The 20,391-nt window shown below is 41.6% G+C and overlaps 1 pseudogene; it reads left to right on the forward strand.

Annotated features, from left to right (window-relative positions):
* The first annotated feature begins 19,607 nt into the window (after positions 1-19,607).
* On the forward strand, positions 19,608-20,059 carry LOC126956529 (protein yippee-like 5; annotated as a pseudogene).
* Positions 20,060-20,391: the final 332 nt, after the last annotated feature.

A 20,391-nucleotide genomic window follows, 5' to 3' on the forward strand; every position in this document is an offset into this window, starting at 1 on the left:
AACAAATAAACTGATTATTTGAGAAATAAACTTATACTATAGTATGGCTAAGCCCCTTCTAAAACCCCTAGTCATCCCTCCTTAGGCTAGACTTGGGCCTTGGTCTTTGTAGGAAAGATAAACTTACAATCAGTCTTCCTGGTCTGGAGGGGATGTCCATTGAAGCCTTAAATCAGAATGGCAGGTACATTTTATCTCCACCAACAACTTAATATGGATCAGATGTGGCTGCCTGGAGAGGGATTTGGAGCTCAGTCCAGGCTAATTGAAGAATACTAGGGTGGGTTGTTTAGTGATACCTGTCATGGGCACAGAATAGGGAAAGGAAGGGAAGTACCCTCATTTTTCCCTTAGACCCTAAGATTACTATGGGAAGGATGCACATTTCTCAAGAAGAACAAGTAAGCTGCCTAGTCCTGGTCAACTTTTGGAACCTGATTGGAGTTTATCATCACCATCATCATAATCCAATAGTTTCCATTTACTGAGGTCCAGTTATGTGCCTTGCACTTTACACTTTATTTATTACCTCATTGATTCTTACAACAACTCTATAAAGTAGACATTTTAATCAGAGTCTGGGGTCCCACAGGTGCTAGAAAAACTAATTTTCAAATCTGGTCCTACCTGACTCTAAAGTCCTATACTAAAATAATATAGAGCAAAACATGGTCTCAGAACATCTTCCAAAGTGCTAATATTCTTTATCCTGCATCTGCACTGCTAAGATTTTTGTTCAAATGGTATGAGAGTTAACAAACACTAACTGTCAGGCTTATTGTACACATTCTTTTTTTTTTTTTTTTTTTCAGACAGAGTCTCTGTCATCCAGGCTAAAGTACAGTGGCGTGATCTCGGCTCACTGTAACCTCTGCCTCCCAGGTTCATGTGATTCTCGTGCCTCAGCCTTCCGAGTAGCTGGGATTACAGGTGCCTGCCACCATACCCAGCTAAGTTTTGTATTTTTAGTAGAAATGGGTTTTTGCCGTGTTGGCCAGGCTGGTCTCCAACTCCTGACCTTGAGTGATCCACCTGCCTCAGCATCCTAAAGTGCTGGGATTACAGGCATGAGCCACTGCCCCTGGCCTGTTATTGTACACATTCTTTTTCTCAGCATTTTCCATCCTTTCCTAGTATTTGATCCTGTCCGTGAGTTTAAATAAAAAATTACTTTTAAATAATAGGGATATTTTTCTTATTGCTAATCTTTCTAAAATGTGTTTTCCTTCTCCAGTGCAGTATAATAGAGGGAATGCAATCCATTGCCATAATACAACAGCTAGGGGGTACTGGCACATAATATATAATAAATACTTGAATGAATTAATTAATGTAATTAACATTTTTAAGAGAGAAGTTTTTAATTTTTATGAAGTCCAGTTGATCCATTTTTTCTTTTATGGTCTCTCCTTTTTGTGCTGAATCTAAGAAATCTTGGCCTAATCCAATGTCACGAAGATTTTATTCTATGCTTTCTTCTAGAAGTTGTATTGTATTAGCTCACATTTAGCTCTCTGATTCATCTAATAGGCATTACTTTTTTTATTAAGATTTTTGTAGACATCAGGGTTTGCTCTATAAGCACACCTTAATCTGCTTTGCAGACACACATGCAGCAGTTTAAGAGTATACATGTGATTTTCCTCTCTTGAAATATGGTCTAAAAGTTGTTTTTCCAGACAAAAATCTCTGACAGCATTCTCACCTTTATCATTTGACTCTTTCTCCTCCCCTCCAAAAATCTCAAGAAACAGAACACTCTAGTCTAGCTAGTGGTGTTATCTGATATTTTTCTGTTTCAGACAAACCCTGTCTAAAAAAATAAAAGAGGTATTGCTCAATATTTTCTGCCCTCCATCCACTTAATCACCTAACAGCCCTGAGCACCACTCTCCAAAGTAATCTCCACATTGTCAACAAAATAATCTTCAACCCAGGGCTCAAGAAACAGACCACTGATAGGAACGTGAGGCCTGTGCCGGGGAGCTGCATTTACAAAGGCCAAAGGCCTTCCATTCTGGTTAACCTCTAGCTACTCCTACCTCATGCTGTGAACACCCCCTGAACAAGACCTCACTACTTAGAGACTTTTTTTTTAGGAGTTGAGGGTAGAGTACGTGATTCAAAGAATCTTGTCCTGTGAATTTGTACAGCCCCTCAGAAGACTTGATTTCATAGCTGGAATGGCAACCAAGGTTTCTGTCCACTTACAATTCCAGTTACATTTTGTTTGTTTTTGAAACAAGGTCTCACAGTCACCCAGGCTGGAATGCAGTGGTGCCATCATGGCTCACTGCAGCCTCTACCTTCTGGGCTCAAGTGATTCTCCCACTTCAGCCTCTCTAGTAGCTGGGACTACAGGGGTGCACCACCACACCCAACTAATTCTTGCATTTTTTGTAGAGACAGGGTTTCCGTATGTTGCCCAGGCTGGTCTTGAACTCAAGCAATCTGCCCATGTTCGCCTCCCAGAGTGCTGGGATTACACGTGTGAGCCACCGTGCCTGGCCACTTACTTGCAAATTTGTACAATTTTACCCTTCTGACATTCTGGGAAGAACTGAGCAAAAGAAAATGGACTTTGTTAGATCTTCATTGGGTATATGAAAGAATGTTTTGCCTCTCACAGGTGGGCTTGTGTCCTTTACTGTTTCTTTCACACACCCTTGCTCACAATCACTCTCCTGGAAGAAGGACCTTCCCTTGCCTCTTCAAATCTTACCTACCCATTGGCCAGGACCCAACCCAGGTCTTTTTCTATGAATCTGACTGCTCAGGTATTCTCAATGATCTTCCATGTCCCTATCCTAAAAAAGAGCACTAATATACTCAAAGGTCCAGTAGCTAGGAGAGATGCTTTAGTACATAGAAAAAGAAGACACAGCTCATAGCCATCAGGAGCCTAGCGAAGGGGCCAGACACCAAAAGCTTATTATAATAAAGTGTTGGGATAAGAGACATACATCAGAGTCAATGGGAACACAAAGACTTGGCACTTAATACAGAGCAGGCTAGGCCAGAGGGTAGCATAAAGTCAGGGAGTGTTTTATGATGGAGTCAATAGCTTTTGTTGCATTTTGAGATTGACTTAATGTAGAGTAGCAGTGGAGTGGTTCCAGATAAAACTGTCAAAAGCACAGACAGAGCATGGGAAATACAGAGAATACAGGTGGTTCAGTAAACCATGGCCAGCCCACTGTCAGCTGGTTAATAATTAGGTACTTCTTTTAACCAGTTTTATTTAATTTTGTTTAGAGGAGAAGCTAGATGTTACAACGGTGGATAAAGAAGGCTCTCTGATGGCAATATGCAATTGTTCTTCTCTGTTTTCCCAAGCAATTCAATTCCTTGGTCCCTGACTCAATCAAACAAAATTCTGATACTGGGTGAACCTACTCTTCTTAGAAAGCAGTTTGATTTTTTTTTTTAACTGCTACTTAAGCATGTCACTGGGGGATATCACTTCCCACCCTTAGCAGTTTATTAGAGGATCTCACAAGAAGCCCTGTCTGACAATTCTCTTCTCTATGACTTGCTAGATTTCATGTGTTAGAAAGCCTTAGCGATTGGCTTACCTGAAGGGCCTACCCTTAAGCCAGTTTCAGGAGTGGTGGAAATACGGAACGCAAGACAGAAATGGCAAGAAATGTGGTTGAGTAGGACGTGGGTGGGAAACCAGATTATAAACGCCAAATTAAGGAGTTTGGGCTTGCTCCTGGGGACAGGGGAGTCCAAAAGAAGATTAAGCCATTGACACACAAACTGAACCATACAGATGGAGAATTGCTTATCTCAAATTGTTTTAAGCTACAACCCAGTCTCTTCTACTGAACGATGCATATATTTTCTAAGGACAAAATTACTGACTAATATTTTCTTGGTGTCCTCTTTTTTTCCTTTTCTTTTTAAAAATAGAGACAGGGTCCTGCTATGTTGCTCAGACTGGTCTCAAACTCCTGAACTCAAGCAACTTTCCCATCTTGGCCTCCCAAAGTGCTGGGATTGCAGGCATGAGTCATCGTTCCCAGCCACTTGGTGTCCTCTTTGATTCCAGGCCCATGTTTGAACAAATAGGAAGTTGTCAAAAATATGTTGATTGGTAGGTTTGAACAGCTACCAAGAGAGGCTGTATAGATGTTCAGAAAGAGATCTTGTGCCTTATATAGAATTAGATCATTAAACAACAGAGAGTAGAGTCTGCATTTTTACCCAGGATCTGAGGATCCTCTTGAATTCCTCCAGCCTATTCTAAATGGCTGTTTCTCTCAATTTGTCTCCCACTAGGAGGCATCATCATTTCCTCTGCCCTCAGCACAAGCAGCTTTTTAAATAAACATACACAACACATATAAAATTATATGCACATTCCCCCAATATAAACAAGCACATCAAGTTTTGACCTTGATTGACTAGAAAAATGTTTCTCGGAGTCTTGGCCAATTGGCTTCAACCTAAAGACAGAGGGTTCTGGAACATACAACTCTGACCTCCAGCTATCCTTGGAGGAGCTGCCTTTTATACTAATGAAAACTACTTTCTGAGAAGCATTTTCATGCATGGTATTAATAGATTGATTTTGTAAGCAGGAATTGGCAAACCTGATAGAACCCTATGGTAGAGAAAGAGCATTTGGACAATGTTGGATTGCCTTCCTGTTAAATTTTATGCAACCTTGGGTCCTTAGGGAGTTTCCCGAGAAAGTTGGTTCAGAGTGTGCTGGCTCTTGTGTCCCAGCCTGCTGTTTATTTCACAGTGGCTGCAGTAGAGCAGCATTTATGCTTGTGTTAGCAACTTAAAGCTTCTTGGAAAACTTGGAAAGTAATGCTCCAGCAAATAGCCCAAGTATGCTCTAAGCATGTTTTTCTCAAGGCCTGGGTTTTCCATATTACCTCTGCCAGGAGTGACAGGAAAATTCAAGAAAAGCTATTTAATTTGATCATCATGGTTGATATACTTGTTGTACATTGAGAATCTCAAGCTGTCCTGGGAAAGATTTGTCAATCAGTTCAGCAGAACTTCTCAAAACTTGTTACATCAGATGAGTTCAGGTTATTTCTGTGTCACAAAAGGGTACAGCCAAGGCCAAGAACATGGTCAGTCCCACTCACGTACAATTCTGTCAAAACAAAACCTTGGGCTGGCCTCCCACTTAAGCCTTTTTAAGAATAATTTGCTTTGACAGGCGACTGGTGCCAAGGCCAAAATTAGAAGCTCCTATATGTGTGGGAGGCAGAGACCGAGAAATGTTTTAGGAGGAAATTCAGCTTTTCCTCTTTTGGCCTTTGCTAAAGTCCCTCCAAGGTTTTCAAAGGGAAAGCCAACACCATTCCTGCAGCAAACATGTGCTGAGCTTGAAATCTTGACAGGGCTGAGGACTGTCACAGTCTTGGAGTACAGCTTTGTCCATCACACCTGCTGCAAACGGGCTTGCACTCCAGCTAAGAAGCACAGGCAAGATCAATTCCTTCAGCTTTCCGTGTAGCACATTCATGAGAATAGATAATAAAAATAAAGGAAATACTACTTTTGAGAAGGAAATAAACATGAAAACAAGACAAAGACACCAACCCTGATTTCTAAGAGCTTCTATTATAGCGGAAGAGTCACATATGTATATAATAAGATAAATTACCATAACATAGATAATTGCCACCCTTATAGGTATTTTGTAAATTACTATGAGGATGCAGAAGAAAGAGTTATTGAGAGGAGCTTAACTCTTTTCCTACAAAGATTTTGTAATACAAATGATGGAGAAAGCCTGGTGGAATCACCTACCAGGAAGATAGAGGCCTTAGCTTCTGGCAGATCTTACTCATTTACTCTACAAATATTTACTGAACATCTATCATGTGTTGTTAGGCTATTGGAATCCATCAATGAATCAAAGAGAAGATCCCCATTCTGATATTCTAGGAAAAAAACTAAAGCTAAAACAAAATTGGCAATGACCAATTAAAGCATTTCTTCTTTGATAACAGGTAGAAATTAATTGGTTTTTGGTTGATGGGGATACTAAAAGCTGTAGAACATACCTGTTGATCCTGAAATCTCACTAAATGACCATGTCAAGCAGTATGCTAGAATAATGACCCACCCCAATATCTACATACTGAAGACCACCATGCCACTTCAAGCTACCAATGAGATGTCTCTGAACATACAGTTGGGAAGAGATGCATATAATAAAATAACCACAGAAACACAAAGCCCTGAATCTTAGAACCAAAGCAACATTCAGTAGGTAAGGTGTCAGTATTGATAAGAAATACAGTGTTGCTGGCTGGCTTTCAAAAGAGAGGAAGGAGGTCACAACCCATTGAGTGTGGGCAACCTTTAGAAGCTGAAAAATACAACGAAGCAGATTCTAACCTAAAGCCTCCACAAGGAATGCCATCCTGGCAACACCTTGATTTGAGCAAGTGAGATCTATGTTGGACTTCCAAACTATAGAACTGTAAGATAATACATTTAGGTTGTTTCAAGCCACTACATTTGTTACAGCAGCAATAGGAAACTAATACACAAGTGCTCCTCCACATTTCCTAGCCTCCATACCATGTAGGTGGGGCCATGAGACTTCATGGAATGTGGGTAGACATGATGTGTAGCCCATCCAGGCCTGGCTTCTGAACCTTCTTGTGCAACCTCCTCATAATCTCTCTCTCTGCTGGTTGGAGAACCAAATGCAGGAACTCATTGGAGGATTTCAAGTAGGCTCTAGTGAATGGCAGAACCACTGGACACAAGCAGCCTGGGATCCTAAGTTACCATTTAGAGATCTTTCCATGTCAGCATGTAGAGAAAGACACAGTTCATTTTTTAGCAACTGGAAGATGATCCATTTTATGGAAGCATCATGAAGTATTCAACAAATTCCTAGTGATAGATTGTTTGTAGCCATTTGTTACTATAAACAACAGTGTGGTTATATCTAGCTAGCTAGCTAGTTATCATCTATTTATATCTGTTATCTGTATAACGATTTCTTTGCATACTTACAAGCCCATTCTTACAAGCGGGATTTCTGGCTAAAGGGTACTTGTATTTCTAAGGCTTTGTACCAGCTGTCCCTCCAGCCTGGACTGTTCTTTTTTTAGATCTTCACAAAGCTAGCTGCTTCCTATCATTCAGGATTCAACTTAAGTAGTACTTGATACCATATCACCTGCTTTATTTTTACCATAGAACTCATCACCACCCAATCTTTTATCTTTTGATTTACTAGTTTATTTTTTCCTCTCTCCACTAGAATGTAAGCTCCTCTCGAGAGCTCCATAAATATAATTGTTGAAAACATGAGTAAATGATGAATGAATTAATGAATGAATAAATGAGTGAGTGTTACATGTAGAAATTAAAACAAGGCAGCAAAATATTAACTGAGGCTATAGATGTTTTATTCTTTATGCTTATCTAAATTTTTCAAATTTCTTGACATAAAAATATATGCTTTTGTAATCAGAAAAAGATCTGAAAAAAACCTATATTTTTAAAGCATGGCTGAACCCACACAACAGTTGGGAGAACATAGTGAAAAATATCAAGAACCAAACTTAAATATAGTTTTGGAGACAAGGAATAATGCAGAATATTGTTTACAGGGTATGCCTGGTTTTTATTTATGTTTTTGGATGGAGATGGTCTCATTTTGGCTGTTTAGTGTTTTCTATATTTAGTGTTTGGTTATTTAGTGTTTAGTGTTTTAGAATTTATTATAGATCAAGTATATATAGTAATTAATAGCTACATAATGTTTTTGCTATTTAAATTGCAAATATGCTTAATTTAAAGAAATCTGTTAAAAAAGATAGGAAAGTTATTAGGATAAACCAACAAAGCTGAAGTAAAAATGTTTATAAAATCTATCTTTTTACATTTTTTGCCTTAATTTTCACCTTAGAATGACCTTCTGTTGGAAACTGGTTGCTCTTTATTTTGACTTAGACTCATTTCTTTCTCTTTTTTCCTTAATTTTAGAGACAGGGTCACTCTCTGTCCCCCAGGCTGGAGTGCAGTGGTGCCATCATAGCTCACTGCATCATCAACGTCCTGGGCTCAAGCAATCCTTCCACCTCAGCCTCTCTAGTGGGTGGGACTACAGGAGTGCATCACCATGCCCAGCTAAGTTTTTCAATTTTGTAGAGATAGACTCTCACTTTGTTGCCCAGGTTTGTCTTGAACTCCTAGCCTCAAGGAGTTCTCCCATCTGGGCTTCCCGAAGTGTTGGGATACAAGCATGAGCCACTTCATGGGACCTGAGACTCATTTCTTGTGTCTGATGAGGCCAGTTCCTCCTCCAAGGTGACATGCCACAATCAAGGCACTGTAGCCCAAGAGTAAATGTTGCTTCACATTGGAACTGGACAGCTGGCTTGTGGTTTCATAGATTTCATAAGCATGTTTCAGGCACCAAGATATCTGTTGCAACTCCAGATGCTAAAGCCAGCAAGGAAGCCAGTTCCATAATGATCAGCTGGAAAGCCAGAATTTGAACTCTGGGCCTGATAAACTCCCTGTGTCAGCTTTAGGAGATGAAATACAAATTGCTTGGGAAATCTAAGTAGCACATTTTTTTCCCCCAATATACATGCCATGGCAGTACAAATTTAACTGAGATAAACTGATGGTCTGGATAGGTTAAAGGAGATAATCACATGAGGTCAATAGCCGGGCTGAAGTAACTCTTGAATTTACCTGCTGTTGCTAAGCCTTGACTGCTGTTATGATGCAAGTAAGCCTCTGGGATATTTCCAACTATTTAAGAAATCTATGGGGTGATGCTATGGACTGAACATTTATGTCCTCCCAAAATTCATATGTTGAAGCTCTAACCCCCCAGTGTGATGTATTTGGAGATAGAGCCTTTACAAAAGCAATTACAGTTAAAAGAAGTGATATGGTTTGACTCTGTGTCCCCACCTCAAATCTCACCTTGAATTGTAGTAATCCCCATTTGTCAAGGGTGGGACCAGGTGGAGATAACTTAATCATGGGGGCAGTTTCCCCCATGCTGTTCTCATGATAGTGAGTGAGTTCTCACAGGATCTGATGGTTTTATTAGCTTTGCTCAGCTCTCATTCTCTCACCTGCCACCATGTGAAGAAGATGCCTGCCTCCCCCTCACCTTCTGCCATGATTGTAAGTTTCCTGAGGCCTTTCTAGCCATATGGAACTGTGAGTCAATTAAACCTCTTTCCTTTATAAATTACCTGGTCTTGGGTATTTATTCATAGCAGCGTGAGAATGAACTAATACATCCATAAGGGTAGGGCCTGGATCTGACACAATTAGTGTCCTTAGAAGAAGAGGAAGAGAGACAGGAGGGTGCTCTTGCTTTCTCTCTGTGTGTCTCTGTCTGTCTGTCTGTCTGTCTCTTTCTCTCTGCTCACCCACACCGAGGAAAAGCCACATGAACACACATGGAGAAGGTGGTCATCCACAGACCAGGGAGAGGACGCTCACCAGAACCTGACCTGGCACCCTGATCTCAGACTTCCAGCCTCTAGAACTGTATAAAAATAAATTTGTTTCTTAAGCCACCCAGCATGTGATATATTCTTTTATGGCAGTCCAAGGACACTAAGACAGATAGGGATAGAAAGATGTCTGTAGGGAGAGAAGTCCCACAGTAAAGGTTAAAAAGAAAAGTACCCATTCTAGTAAAGCACATGTGGAGGCATCTTAGCCAGGGTCACCCTTTTTAAGCACAGGTCAGATTATATCACTCCATAGTATAGAAACCTTCCAAGATTCCTTGGACCTTACAGGACAAAGTTGAAACTTTTTGCATGGCTTAGCCCTCCCAGCTCTACTACAGCCTACATTTGAGGGCTCTGCTTCAGCCATCATCATCTTGCCCTAGTTGTGGCATGTCACCTTGGAGTAGAAGCTGGCCTCAAAGGACTCAAGAAATGACCCTGGATCAAAGTAAGAATCAACCAATCAGCGTTTCCAACAGAAGGTCCCTCTAAGGTGGCTTCAGCTTCTCTGCCTCAGAAGCTGGACACAGCCAGTGATAGCAGTCTACTCATGGGGCCTTCCCTTCTGTCTTCTCATTGGTCTCACATTGATCCTCTCACGTTGCTCACCATATCCCCCCTGACTGAAACATTTCTTCTGCTGATCTTTCAAGGCCACCCGACTTCCTCTGTGAAACATACACTGATGCCCATTTCCTCCATTGCTATTCTACTGTTTTTAAGATGCGCATCTGCTCACATCCTATTTTCTGTAGCAAACATTGTTGGTGTTCTGCCCAGATCCTCTTGGATTCTTTGTACCATTCCTGTGCACCTCTCCTCATATGAATGTGGGCTTCTGCTTCCAACTGTCTGCCCTTGCTATTCTCTTCAAAAGACTACTCTCCGGCTGCCCAGAGCAGAGAGCTGAAATATAATATGCCCGGGCATCCTTGGCCCAGGACTAGTGCAGAAGTATGAAAGTCCAGTTCCCTGCCCCAAATCAGGACAGACTCTGAGATGCAACTTCCACCCCAGAGTTCCCCCGTGGAATAAAGCTGCAGCTGCTGTCTGTGGGATTGTGCTTGGCTTCCTCCCCTTCCCTGGCCTGCTTTCCTTATTCCCTTATTGGGTTCTGCTGGGAGCCCTTCCTAATTAGTGAGTTGCACATGAATGTTGGTCTCAGGGTCTATCTCTGGGAAACTTGACCTAAGACACAATTTCTAAAATTGGAGTTCATCTTCTTATCAATAGCATATTAAATTTGGTAAATAAGATAATAGCATTCTGAATTGAGTTCTCTTTTTACTATATACCAGCTCCAAACATAGCATTTTTCACATGAAGATAGTTTACTGCAAATGCATGGGTCTCCCTCATTTGGCTCTGAGATCTTAAGGCTGTGCTTAGCATTCCTTTATCCTTTTATCTTGATTTTCAAGAATTTATCTGTAAATGTGTGTTTAATGAACACATTAAGCACAGCAGAAAGAAGGAACATGACTTTTCTCCCCCATACCGAAACAGAGGCTGTACCATACAGTTTCTTTCTATCTTAAGATGTAATTATTTTAGGCCAGGCATGGTGGATCACACCTGTAATCCCAGCACTTTGGGAGTCCGAGGCAGGTGGATCATGAAGTCAGGAGTTCGAGACCAGCCTGGCTAACATGGTGAAACCCTGTCTCTACTGAAGATACAAAAAATTAGCTGGGTGAGGTGGCACGTGCCTGTAATCCCAGCTACTTGGGAGGCTAAAGTAGGAGAATCACTTGAACCTGGGAGGCGGAGGTTGCAGTGAGCCAAGATCATGCCATTGTACTCCAGCCTGGGCAATAGGACGAGACTCTGTCTCAAAAAAAAAAAAAAAAAAAATTGCTTTATGAACTGACCTAGCCATGTGAAGGGAGCAAAGAGCAAAAGCTATTCCAAAGTGAAACTCTGTTGTGTGTGCATGCGTTTTAGAGTTGAATAGAAAAAGTACTCCATCAATAATATAAATAAATAATGTTTCAATCTGTGAGACTGTTATCACATCACTGAAAATAACTCATAGGATTTTCATCCAATTTGAAGAATAAGTTTGGAGACAGGCAGCCTTTTCCCAGAGCAAGTGAAACTAAGTGCCAGCAAGAGACCTATGTGTCCACCAGCCAGGAAGATGTGCCTTGGACAGTGGTTTAACATATGAGCCTGCATAGACGGAGAAGGGACAGATGATCTGGATTGCAGGTATTTGTGTTCAAACTGCTCTTCACTTCAGCAGTTTTTATATGGTGTCCTCTCTATAGCGTAAGAACATCAGATATCTATCCACTTAACAGTGGTTAGTTTCCTGAGAAATGCTGGAGAGATCCATCTGCTTATGGATAAAAACTAAAATAACTATCATTTATTGAGTGCTTACTATGTGCCAGGCACTGTGCTTAGCACTTCATATGCATGATTTCATTTACACTTCACAATCCCACTATGAGGCAGATACTACTATTATCCTCATCATACAAATAACAAAACTGGAGCTTAGAGGGTTTGAGTTTCCCAAAGTTAGCAGGCAAAGGGGCAGTATTTAAAATCTAGGACTGCTTGACTCCATAGTTCCTCCCTAACCTGAAAGAACCTATCTATGCTGTTGAGTAGTTTTTATCATTTTTAAAAATGAGAGAAAGAGAGGATGGGAGGAAGGGAGAAAATCAAATTATTTGAAGGTACCTTGCATTTTTGTCTTGTTACAGACCATGTACAATCCAAGCCTGCCACACAAATCGTTACCCTACATAAGAGTCCATGCCTGCTTGTCCAGAGTTTGGGAAAAGCCAGAGCACAGCCTAGAATAAATGCAATAATGTATCACATGTATTCTTTTCCCTCTTATTTACATTTCTTCTGACAGAGCCCTGTGCTGCTTGTAGGACAAAGATGAGCTCCAATTCTTAAGTCTCATTATGTGTAACTTAGTAAAAATGTGAAGTTAGAAGCAAAAAACCACATTATAAGTGCATAATGACTGCAACTCTTTAAGGAGGAAGAGAAGGAAATAAGCAAAAATGAAAATGGTCCTATTAGAAAAATGGCATTATGAGTGATTTTTGCCGCAATTTTTCAAACTTTCTGTGATCCTGCATGATTAGTCCATTCACTGAGTTGGTTGTGTAGTGATTGCCTACTGTGTGTAATGCTCTGTATTCGGCAGTAGGGAAGCATCAGAGAACAATGCAATCCCTGCCTACTGGAAGCTCATCATCTAGTGGAGCTCATCATCTAGCAATTCAACAATAAGATCCATTAAAGTGTGACGAGTGCTATTGAAAAGGAAGTTCATTGTGCCATAGGAGCACATACCGTGAATAATTAGCCTACTGAAGGAAGGGGGAGAAGTCTTCCTGCATGAAGTACAAGAAAAATGATACCTGAAGGCCAGCTAGGGTGTGGGGAAGGTGAGGATCATCCTAAATTAAAGCAGCAGCACATTGGTATGAAAGCCTAGAGGCAAGAACTTGATGAGTTGCAAAGACTGAAGAAAGCACAGAGCACATTGTTAGGAAATGACAGGGGCAAGACTAGAGAGGCACAGAGAGCTGAAGCTGTTAGAGGCCAGGTGAGCGAAGGTGCTGAGCAGAGCTCTATCCCAAGGCAATGGGGAGCTGCAGAAGGGCTCTAAGGGCAGAGTGATCTGATCATTCTTGGATGAATGACTTGATCATTTTTGGATTGTAAAAGGGTATCAGCCCTTTGAGAAGAACAGAGAAGTTTTGATGTAGCTATCTTAGGAGAAAGGAGAAAGACCCAATTTGTGAACCAATGGTGGATTGGCCCATGTTTTCCAAACTCAACTGGTTGCTGAAGGTCATCATCTAGCAATTCAACAATAAGGTCCATTAAAGTGTGATAAGTACTATTGAAACGGACACTGAAGGTCCAATTGAGTTTGGAAAACATGTTTAATTAAAGGTTCAACTGAACCATCTATTAGACAAGCTTGTCCAATCCGTGGCCCACGGCCACGTCACCCAAGATGGCTTTGAATGCAACCCAACGCAAATTTGTAAACTTTCTTAAAACATTATGAGTTTTTAGGCCGGGCGCGGTGGCTCAAGCCTGTAATCCCAGCACTTTGGGAGGCCGAGATGGGCGGATCACGAGGTCAGGAGATCGAGACCATCCTGGCTAACACGGTGAAACCCCGTCTCTACTAAAAAATACAAAAAAAAACTAGCCGGGCGCGGTGGCGGGCGCCTGTAGTCCCAACTACTCGGGAGGCTGAGGCAGGAGAATGGCGTGAACCCGGGAGGCGGAGCTTGCAGTGAGCTGAGATCCTGCCACTGCACTCCAGCCTGGGCGGCAGAGCGAGACTCCGTCTCAAAAAAAAAAAAAAACAAAAAAAAACAAAAAAACATTATGAGTTTTTTTGTAATTTTTTTTTAGCTTATTAGCTATCATTAGTGTTAGTATATTCTGTTTGTGGCCCAAGACAGTTCTTCTTCTTCCAATGTGGTCTAGGGAAACGAAAAGATTGGACAGCCCTGTGCTAGAATCCCAGTAAAGAACCAATATATATCAACCACTGCCTCCAAGAAGCTGGAGTTTGGAAATGTCTGAGTGAAAAGGGATCAATGTGTGGTCACTCTGATCAGAGCAATTGCTGGTTCTGAGGTGCTTTCAGATCTCTGTCCCACCTAAATCCACATCACCATCTCTTTTTTTTGTTTGTTTGTTTCTTTAAGTGAGAGAGATAGTGGGCTGAGCATGGTGGCTCATGCCTGCAATCCCAGTACTTTGGGAGGCCGAGGCGGGAAAATCGCTTGAGCCCAGGAGTTTGAGACCAGCCTGGGCACCTCTTCTCTACCAAAAAAAAAAAAAAAAAAAAAAAAAGCCAGGCATGGTGGTGCATGCCTGTAGTCCCAACTACTCAAGTGGCTGAAGTAGAAGGATCACTTGAACCCAAAAGGTCTAGGCTGCAGTGAGCCATGATTGCACCACTGCACTCCAGCTCAGGAGACAGAGCCAGACTCCATCTCAAAAGAGAGAGGGGCAGAGGGAAGGAGGGAGGGGAGAGGGAGAGAGAGAAACTGCCAAGGAGACTTAAAATCTGAGCCTGTGAAAGACTTGAGAGAGGTATCTCCTGGTTCCGGGCAGTAAGACATTGTGACTGCAGTTTTTTACCACCGGAGGACATTGCTGCTCTCAGTCTTGCCTTTCCAAAAGCCAATGACAAGAAAAGAGTTTTAGGGAACTGGCGATAAAGCATAGGTCCCTGCTCTCTAATTTACTTAGATGATGCCACAGAGGCCTATAGAAGGATGAGGATGAGAGAATGTGAAAGGAGAAAATATAGAGGAATAAATATGTCACTCTGTTTTCCAAACTCACAATGGCAGACAAAGGTTTAACAGACAAGAATTTATTAGCCTGCAAAATGTGACAGAGTATCTGAAATTGGCATTGTGCAGTGTCTTAGTTTGCGCAGCTCTAACAAATGCACCATAGACTAGGTGGCTTATAAACAGCAGAAACTTATTTCCTACAGTTCTGAAGGCTGAAAAGTCTGAGATCAGGGTGCCAGCATGGTCATGGTCAGGTTCTGGCAAGGGTTCTCTTCCAGGTTGCACACTTTCCATCTTTTCATTGTATCCTCTCCTGTTGGGAGGAGAGTAAGAGAGTCTGTGGGGTCTCTTTTATAAGGTACTAATCCCATTCATGAGGGCTCTACCCTCATGACCTAGTCACTTCCCAAAGACCCCTCCTCCTAATACCATAATATTGGGAATTAGGATTTCAACATATGAATTTTGGGGGACGTGAACATTCAGTCCATTGCATCAAGATGTGAGTCATCTATGTTATTCTCCATAGTACCCACATCATCTAGCACAGTGCTTAGTCCAGAGAAGATGCTCAAAATAATTGTATAATGAGTGATTGAATGGTGTCCCTAGGTGGGGGACAGATCTGCTCATCTCAGGGCACCTGCCTCCTTCTGCCCTATGCCTTACACTCATGGAAGGCTGCTTTTTTCCCCTCTAAATATCCATGGGGATTTGCATGTTGGAAAAAAAATCAGATTCTTGGCTGGAAGAGAATTTCTTAGCCTGGTGACATTAAAACCAATAAGAGAAGAATGTTGAGCCAAGGCAGAAGACAGTGGATTCAGTGTACAGACTCTGGGTCCAGTCAGGCTGGCAGGAAACCTGAGAACTTCAAGGTTCCAGGTCTGTCTGAAATGCCTGTTGCTATGGACTGAATTGTGTCCCACCACCAAATTCAGATGTAGGAGCTCTAACTCCAGTGCTCATTGTGATGGTATGGGAGGTAATTAAGTTTAGATGAGGTCACGAGGGTAGGTCTTCATGATGGGTTGGGATTAGTGCACTGGTAAGAAAAGGAAGAGACACCAGAGCTCATGCACTCTCTCCTCCCCACCCCAACCTCTCTCTCTCCATCATGGGAGGACACAGGAAGAAGGCAGCCATATGCAAGCAAGAAAGAGAGACCTCATCAGAACCTGATCATACTGAGACCCCAGTCTTGTACTTTCAGCCTCCAGAACTATGGGGAAAACATTTCTATTAAGCCATCCAGTATGTGATATTTTATTATGACAGCCAGAGCTGACTAATATACCCATAAATCAGCTGTTAAGGAGTTTGCCCAAGGGTCATTCTCACTTGTTCAAACTGGTTTTGGTGGTGAGCTGCTAATGTCATTCTGGTGGTGTGATGCCTGCTACCAGAAAGCTGCCATTAGAAATTCTCCCTGCATGAAAGTACAGCCCTTTCCAGCTGAATGAGCTTTGACAAACAAATTAGATGATTCATCCTATGCCTGAAGGCTGTTTGGCTTTGTTGGAATCCTTAGCATACCACTACTGAAGGATTTTTTAAAACATTATTTTGTTTTAAATAGAATCTATGTCAAGCATTAATTGTTATCTATGCATTGATGCTGGAAAAATTTATCATCTTCTCTGTCTGTAATGAATTTTTTAAAATTAACTTTATTTTTTATTTTAAACTAATGTTGAGCACTAAAATGGTAAGCCTTCCTCTGATCTTCTAAAATAGGAAAAAGAAAGTAAATGAATAACAGCCACATACTAAGTTTTTGAATTGCAAGTGAGCCAATAAATACTTAGATTTTGTAAGCATTATTGTACCCTAAGAATCATAGATAATGCATGGGATCTTCAGTAGATAACAGCCCCTGCTGCTTTTGAGGATAATACATGGGAAGAAGTTCGCACATTTATGGTTTAAATGTGCCCCCCGCAAAAACCATGCGTTGGTAACTTAATCTCCATTGCAACTGTGTTGAGAGGCGAAGTCTAGTGAGAGGTGATTAGGCCATGAGGGCTCCACCCTCATGAATTGATTAATACAAACCCATAAGATTGGGTTCATTCTAAAGGGGTGAGTTTGGTCCCTGGTCCCCAGCCCCCTGTGCCCTTCCACTATGAGATGACTTAGCAAGAAGGCCCTTGCTAAATGCCAGCCTTTCCATCTTGGACTTCCTAGCCTCCAGAACCATAAGCCAGTACATTTCTAATCTTTATACATTATCTCAGTCTCAGGTATTCTTTTATGAAAGCACAAGACAGACTAAGGCAGGATGGTTTGCATATGTCAACTTGATTAACCTGGAAGTATATTTCCCAGAGTCCCCCTCCCTATATGGTTCTGGATTGGAGTTGTCAAAAAAGAAATGTGCATGAGATTTGAAAGACTAAAGCAGCATGATTACCTCTGAAAGTCATTGTGATTAGACATGATGACAGATGCAGAGGTGTTGGCAGGTTCCAGTTTGTCCTTGCTGCCATCTGCTCTACATTCTACCTATGTTCCAACTGTTGACCCCACTGATCAACAGTGGTCTGAGGGTCCAGGCCTATCACCATATGTTGGCAGTGGTGGCAGTTTCTCATGGGCTTCCCATGAGCTTGCCATCGCAGTTTCATTTCTGCAGTGGGACATGCATGACTGTTACTTACTCTTGCTCTGATCTTTCAACTCTCCAGTGGCACTTTCACTTTCTCGGCTTCTTCCATAATTATGTAAGGTCTAAATTTCATAATAAATCCCTTGTTTCATAACTGACAGTGGTTCTTCTTTCCTGTTGGAATCCCAAGATACCCTGTGGGAGGGAATTATTGTTAATTACTGGAGGATTCCTGCTTGGAGAAGCATTACAGTTTGGACTCAGAGATACTGGGTATCCACCTCAGTTCTCCCACAAGCTATCTAACCTCTCAAGCCCTATTTTTAAATTTTATTTTATTTTATTTTTGAGATAGGATTTGAAGTGCAGTGATGTGATCTCGGCTCACTGCAACCTCCACCTCCTGGGCTCAAGTGATCCTCCCACATCAGGCCTCCTGAGTAGCTGGGACTACAGGTGTATACCACCACCCCTAGCTAGGTTTTGTAATTTTTGTAGAGATGGGGGTTTCACCATGTTGGACAGCCTGGTCTTGGAACTCCTGGGCTCAAGCAATCTACCCACCTTGGCCTCTCAAAGTGCTAAGATTACAGGTGCGAGCCACCGCACCTGGCCCCCATTTTATTTTCTTATAACCAATAACATATATATATACACACACACACACATATACACACACATATATATATAAAATAACATATAAAATATATTAACATATAACAAATAGCCAATAACATGAGCTACCTTATATTAGAGAGTCTTTGTGAGGTTTAGATGACATGTTGCATGTAAAGCACTTAGTCTAGCAAATAGTAAATGCTCAGTAAATGTTAATTTTTTTTTCACTGACAATTCGTGCTCCAAAATTGTTAGTTACTATTAAAGGAGCTTAATGCCTGAAGGGGAACCAGGTACTAGAGCCTAAAATATATGAAGAAAAGCAAACCGTTGAGCATAGGTGTTTTAAGGTTTGGGGAGAGCTGAGGTTGGCAAGACAAGCAGGAATCAGCAATAGGTGGAGCACAACAGGGAGGCAAGATGGAGGAATAGTGCAGCTCAGGAGAGAAGCTGTAAACGTCAAGTACCCAAGCACCAGGGGAACAGAGACATAAAACTGCAGGTTCAGAATGGGCATCTCTCACTGTCTGCTGCGGGTCCCTCCTGCTAAGTCAAGCCAGGTCTCCCTGGATCACTGGCTGCTATGTAGGATTTAGCATAGGGGGATTTCTGGATCACTCTGCTGGCTCACAGCTCTTACTCTGCTTCAAGTATTGAAGATGTTTTTGGTGGCACTAAAAGAAATGCAGAATGGCCAGCACCCACTTGGTCCTCTCTCAGAGTGTCACAGCAGCCATAATGGGGGAAGGAGGAGTTATGTCATACAGAACCTCACACCTCAACCCTAGTAAAAAGAGCAGAGATTCAGGGTGAATGTGCATGTGTGTTGGGGGAGTGGTGAAGGGGACAGGTATAATGAGTGATAATAGCTAGGTAGACACCCTGTTCATAACCTCTACCTCTTCAAAGAGATCCAAGAAACTATGTTTGAGTTGGAATCATGCCTATGTTGGAGAAGAAAAAAGCCCACACTTCCTTCTTCCTGAACTAACTGCATTAGGATCATGTGCCACTAAGGCATCACCCATGGGCAATGAAAAGGCTTTAAACAAATGGAAAAAAATCTGGATATCACATGGAATGAGAAAACATGATTAGAGAGAAGTGTAGATGTGTGACTTTACAGAAGGCTCTGGACGTACCTAATAGCTATCTTTGGCTGTCTGAAATCCTTCATGGGAAGAAAGGTTGGAGATCAATGAATGGAAATTAAGAGAAGGTAGGTTTGTCTCAGTGTATCTCTGTCATTGAGGATTTCCAAGCAGAAGCCAGATGAAGAAGAGGAAGAGAGTGATGAGGAGGAGAAAAGGAAGAAGAAGAAAGAGGAGGAGGAAAAGGAAGAAAGAGGAAGGGGAGGAGGTCGGCATTCATTGAGCACTTCCTATGTACCAGGCATTGTTTTAAATAAGCTACATATATTATCTTATTAAAATCTTACAGTATCACAACCCAGCTTCAGGGGAAGCCCAGGCCAGCCTAGTTACGCCCACGGTGGGTTGTGTCCTACCTTTCACTTGCTGTTGGGAGGATTGGTGTGCTCTTGCAGCCCCTTTATTCTACTCACCTATGCAGGTTTTTAAAACTTCAGCTCTAAAAATGGACAGAATTTTCCTTGATCATATTGGCAGTACCCATCTGTTTTCTTGTGCAAACTGTGATATAATCCTGACCAATGGCTCAGAACTCAATTCGTCTCTACTAGGTGCACAGGCACCACTAGCAGGGCATTTCTTTGTCACAAAGTAGTTAACCTATAGTATGGTGAAGTTCAAGATCAGATCATGCTCACTGGCTCCCACATAGTTCAAGATGTGAGCTACAAAAACTGCAACAGCCAACTGGGATGGATCTGTGAGTTTGCCACTGAAGACAGCCAGCATTATAAGGAAGGCTGTGTGATCCTGAAATGTGCTCTAGTTTGAGAGAATGAGGGCTTTGAGGAACATGTACCATTCAATAACTCTTGGAAGAAAATGAGCTCAATCCATCTTTTCCCAGGGTTTCCTTCACTGAAAACAAAAATCTGCTTACACACACTGCCAGCTTAGCATCAAGAGTCAGGTTCATAAACTGTGGAACAAGAGGTTGTGAGAATCTAAGATGGAACCTTTCTTTTTAAAAAAAAATTTTTTTTATTTTCCTTATAATGGCAGAGTGTGGAAAGAATATTATGTAGATGCCATTAATTTTTCCCTGTGTTTACATCTTAAGGCAGAAGAGTCTGTCTGCAACTATGCGATGGGCTGTGTAAAGAAAAAAATCTGGGCTATTAAAGTGGAAAAGTAGGTTTTATATAAAATTTGAAAGGAAATATGTCAAGAGCATGGGTTTTTAACTTGAGCTTCATTTTAAACTTCTTTTTTAAAAACCCAATTATTTT

Source organism: Macaca thibetana, chromosome 1, assembly GCF_024542745.1.
Source record: "Macaca thibetana thibetana isolate TM-01 chromosome 1, ASM2454274v1, whole genome shotgun sequence".
In the NCBI taxonomy this organism is placed as follows: domain Eukaryota; kingdom Metazoa; phylum Chordata; class Mammalia; order Primates; family Cercopithecidae; genus Macaca; species Macaca thibetana.